We start from the raw sequence: 4,540 nt of genomic DNA, 5'->3' as shown, positions 1-4,540 counted from the left end.
ACAGTGCCTGTTTTTGCACCAAGTTTTAATTCTTTTACCATCTTGATTCGAAATTAAGGTCAACATGGCCTGCTTATCATTATATGTACCACAAGAACATGAGAGCTTGTTAGGCTGATTTGGTAGGAGTCTAACTGTTATCTAGTATACAGTTGTGGAAGTATCTACACTTGGTATACTGTTTCCAGCAATTTACTATATATAAATAATACTACCTATCATTTGTTTTACTAAATTCTTAAACGATAATGTGCCATGCATATCAGGTTCCTCTGATTGATCTTTTTTAGTTAATAAGAAGTATACAAACCTTCATATATATCCAGAAGCAATCATAAACAAGATCAAAGTGAGACCGGTCCCACATCTGTATAGGCCAGTAAAAGGGAGGAGCCCTAAAGCAGCTTCTCCCTCTGAGTCACTACACAATAATGTGAGTCTGCTGAGAGTGCTATCGCTAACTGTAAAAATCTGTTGAAAGTTTTTCGACTGCTTGAAAGATAACACATTGGTGGCAGCAAAGAAAAGTGTTAAGACAAACAGCTGCTGATATTTTCTGATCAGTTGACTTGTACAAGGTACAAGGTAAGGTTTTTGTGCATATGGGGGAATGTTATGACACAACAGTGATGTTGTACTGTTCTTCTGTAATTTTTGTACATTGTTGTAAAGGTGTAACATAACAATAATGTGATGGCAATAAAAGCTTAACTAATTGATAATGTTCAAATGTAATGAGCTTTAAAAATTCATTTAGAAAGTGTAATAATAATAACATCCATTGCAAAGTGTGTTTTAGGATATTTTTATTTTATAATTAATGAACTATTATTAATATAATAGTTAATAATTGCTTGTGAAGAACTATAGTACCTGCAATTGTATTGTCAATTGGCAAACCTACCTGTGACCAAAGTTTATGCAGAATTAGAATTTTTCTTCTTTTTTTTTTTCTCAGGCATGATGATGATGATGATAGGTCTGTTCTTCTGTATTCTTCTCCCTTATATGTGTTGTGAGAATGAAAATACAGAGAAAGATAAAGAGGTTTATAGAAAAGAAGTGACAGCAATCCCTGAAATACTAAACGATGCAATTAAAAGAGTCTACTTCATTAAAAGTCAGATTGATGTCATACCTACAGGAGCTTTTGCCAAAAACCCTCAACTAGAGACAGTGGAATTTATTGATACATCAACGTTCTCTGTAGATGAAGGTGCATTTGAAGGTTTGGAGAATCTAAAAAACATTGAGATTTCAGGGACTAATGTGACATCGCTACCTGTTGGACTTTTTAAGAATCTTCCCAACCTTGAAAAACTGGTTCTGACATCAAACAGGATTCAGAACATTGAAAAGGGGCTGTTTGATTCTAACAAGAATCTTAAAACACTGGAACTGAAGGATAATAATATTTCATCGATTGAAGAAGGAATGTTTGACCATTTGGAGAATCTCATCAGCCTTCATCTAGCCAAGAACAGCCTTACTTCTGTCTCAGCATCACTTTTTGCTAATCTTAAGAAACTGCAGTTTTTCAGATTATATGAAAATCAGGTGACATCCATGCCAAATTGAATTTTTGATCTTCCTAATCTGAAGGAAATAGCCTTACAAAACAACAGAATTACACACATTCAACCAGACTTGTTTCCACCTAAAAACAAATTAATCAAACTTACATTGGACAACAATTTGTTAACTGAATTGACGCCTGGTTTATTTGGAGGGTTCTCGGCGCTCAAATACTTAACATTAAATCACAATCAGCTGACCTCTCTGCCCTCTGTGCTTTTTAATGAAACCATAAACTTGTCTGAATTGTTCCTAAATCACAATAATCTTACATACTTACCTGCTGGGGTTTTTCATCCACTGAAGAAGCTGAAAAAATTAGACCTGTCCTCACTTTTCAACTCTGTCTAGTGATTTTTTTGAGGGGCTGGAGAAACTTTCAGAGCTTAATCTTCAAAACAATGACATTGAAACATTGAAGCCGGAGGACTTTTCACAGCTCCAGTCTATTTCAACCCTTAGACTAAATTACAACAAACTGAGAACCCTTCCAGGTGAGCTGTTCGATTCTCTGCCAAAACTTTCTAAGGTGTATTTGAACAACAACCCATGGCACTGTGACTGTAACCTGCTGTCATTGTACGATTGGATGGAAGAGGAACATGCGAGCATCCAGAGGATATGAAAGGCTCTGCCGTCCTGTCTTTAACAAAAGAACAACTGATATGTCCAACAACCGTGCTCATCACTACATCTTCACCCACAACCTTTTTACCTACAACCACTAAACCTGTGCCAACAACACTGAAGACAACTTTGTAACCCATCACCACTCCCCTGAGGACAACCACCACTCCACTTTTGACTACAACAACCAAGCTCACAACAACACTATCAACAGTTTTACTGACCACACAACTACAAACAACCACCCTAAAAACCACACAGCCTGCAACTTTGCTGAAAACTACAGCAACACTATTAACAACTCTTCCTTCTACATTGGCTCTGACAACTACATTAATCATTACATCCACTCCAACACCAGTAAGTAACAAGCATGCTGGCAAGTACTACAACTGCAGCTCTTACAACTTCTACTATGGTGATGCCAACTACAACAACTCCAAAAACTACAACTACAGCACTCCACACTACAAGCAGGAGCATCCCATTCAGAACCTTTGAATGTGCTATTTTTTCAACCCTCAGGTATCTTCTAAATTGTTTTTCTCCTCTCAAGCAGTACGAGAATCAACATATAAATCTTTAATGATTTTCTATACTACAGCATTGGTGCTTGAGATCGTTTGCACAATAGTACTAGCTAAGTTCACTTACCTTGTGTATTGCTTGCTTCAGGAAAAAGAAAAGCTTTACTCTAAAGTTAACCTGACCCACTTCTCCTACACTAAATCCATTATTCTTAGACCAGTCCAGGAGATTGAGAATGTGGCTCTTTAAGGAAAATTACAGACTAGGTTGTATTTGCATTAGCACTTGATTTCTTATTTGTTTGTTTTGTGTGTTTGTATATTTCACTGTTGTTAATAACACTTTTCAAACCATGTGTCTTTTAACAATGTTAAGCATTTATTTTTATAAAAGCAGAATAATCTTAATTTGTATTAACAAAGCATGAAATGACATAGCTTGTGTTTTGCTATGAACAATGCATGGATATTAATATGGACTTAATATTATTAAGTGACATTAATAATAAAAAAGTATTTAAACTTTCCCCTCACAATAAGAGTGTGTAGTTATATATATTTTTATTATCTACATTTATGTTAATCATTTTTTGTGCCTAACATAAATTAATCTTTATCACGGGTATGTCTGCATGCATAGGGGAAAAAGGATCAGGCATTTGCTTGGTCTTGGAACGTTCTCCCAACAAATAAGGGGAAACTGCTTAAATGGTAAAAAAGAAGAAAAAAAATTAGAGTTTAAATGAGAGAATGTGTGTGTGTGTGTGTGTGTGTGTGTGTGTGTGTGTGTGTGTGTGTGTGTGTGTTTTGCAATACAGAGAGGAAGAAATACCTTATTACCACATTTCTTCATTTGACTTCCCTTATTCCAATTGTACATCAAGTTCAAAAGGGCACGTGAAGTTTTTTAGTGAGTCACCACCCTGATCTTAATATATACGTATATATACAGTATATATACTGTGTATATACTGTATATATATATACATTTTAACATCTCTGTGAAACAGTGCCAGGCACCAAGTTTTCATTCTTTTACCATCTTGATTCAAAATTAAGGTCAACATGGCCTGCTTATAATTATATATATAGCACAAGAACATGAGAGCTTGTTAGGCTGATTTAGTAGGAGTCTAACTGTGTTATCTAGTATACAGTTGTGGAAGTATCTACACTTGGTATTAGCAATTTACTATATATAAATAATACTACCTATCATTTGTTTTACTAAATTCTCAAATGATAATGTGCCATGCCTTTCATTGTTTATGATGTCCATGAGAAGTATACAAACCTTCATATATACATCCAGAAGCAATCATAAACAAGATCAAAGTGAGACCGGTCCCACATCTGTATAGGCCAGTAAAAGGGAGGAGCCCTAAAAGCAGCTTCTTCCTCTGAGTCACTACACAATAATGTGAGTCCGCTGAGGTTTTGAGGCTGGCAGTGCTGTAGTTAAGCTGAAGATTTGGATGGGAATGACTGGAAGAGAGTGCTATCGCTAACTGTAAAAATCTGTTGAAAGTTTCTCAACTGCTTGGAAGATAAGAGTGGAACTCACTCTGGCTGCAAAGAAAAGTGGAAAGAAAAACAGCTGCTGGTATTTCCTGAAGAGTTGACCTGCACAAGGTTTTTACACAAGGTAAGTTATTTAGGAGCACAGTGATTTTTTTTGATAAACCTTTGTTTTAAAGGAACTCTACATATGACTATTAATAGGTTACAAATCGTTTAAACCTTTTATAAAAGTCAAACAGAATACGAAGAATGAGAAATTACAGTTAGCTAATTACACTAAAAAAGGTTCT

General features: G+C 35.4%; 1 pseudogene; it reads left to right on the top strand.

Moving 5' to 3' along the window:
- Positions 1-969: 969 nt before the first annotated feature.
- LOC134316648 (carboxypeptidase N subunit 2-like) lies at positions 970-3,029 on the top strand (annotated as a pseudogene).
- The last annotated feature ends 1,511 nt before the right edge of the window (positions 3,030-4,540 follow it).

The sequence above is a fragment of the Trichomycterus rosablanca genome, chromosome 6, assembly GCF_030014385.1.
Source record: "Trichomycterus rosablanca isolate fTriRos1 chromosome 6, fTriRos1.hap1, whole genome shotgun sequence".
NCBI lineage: Eukaryota > Metazoa > Chordata > Actinopteri > Siluriformes > Trichomycteridae > Trichomycterus > Trichomycterus rosablanca.
The sequence above is the reverse complement of the archived record's forward strand: the minus strand, read 5'-3'. Positions and strand labels throughout refer to the sequence as shown.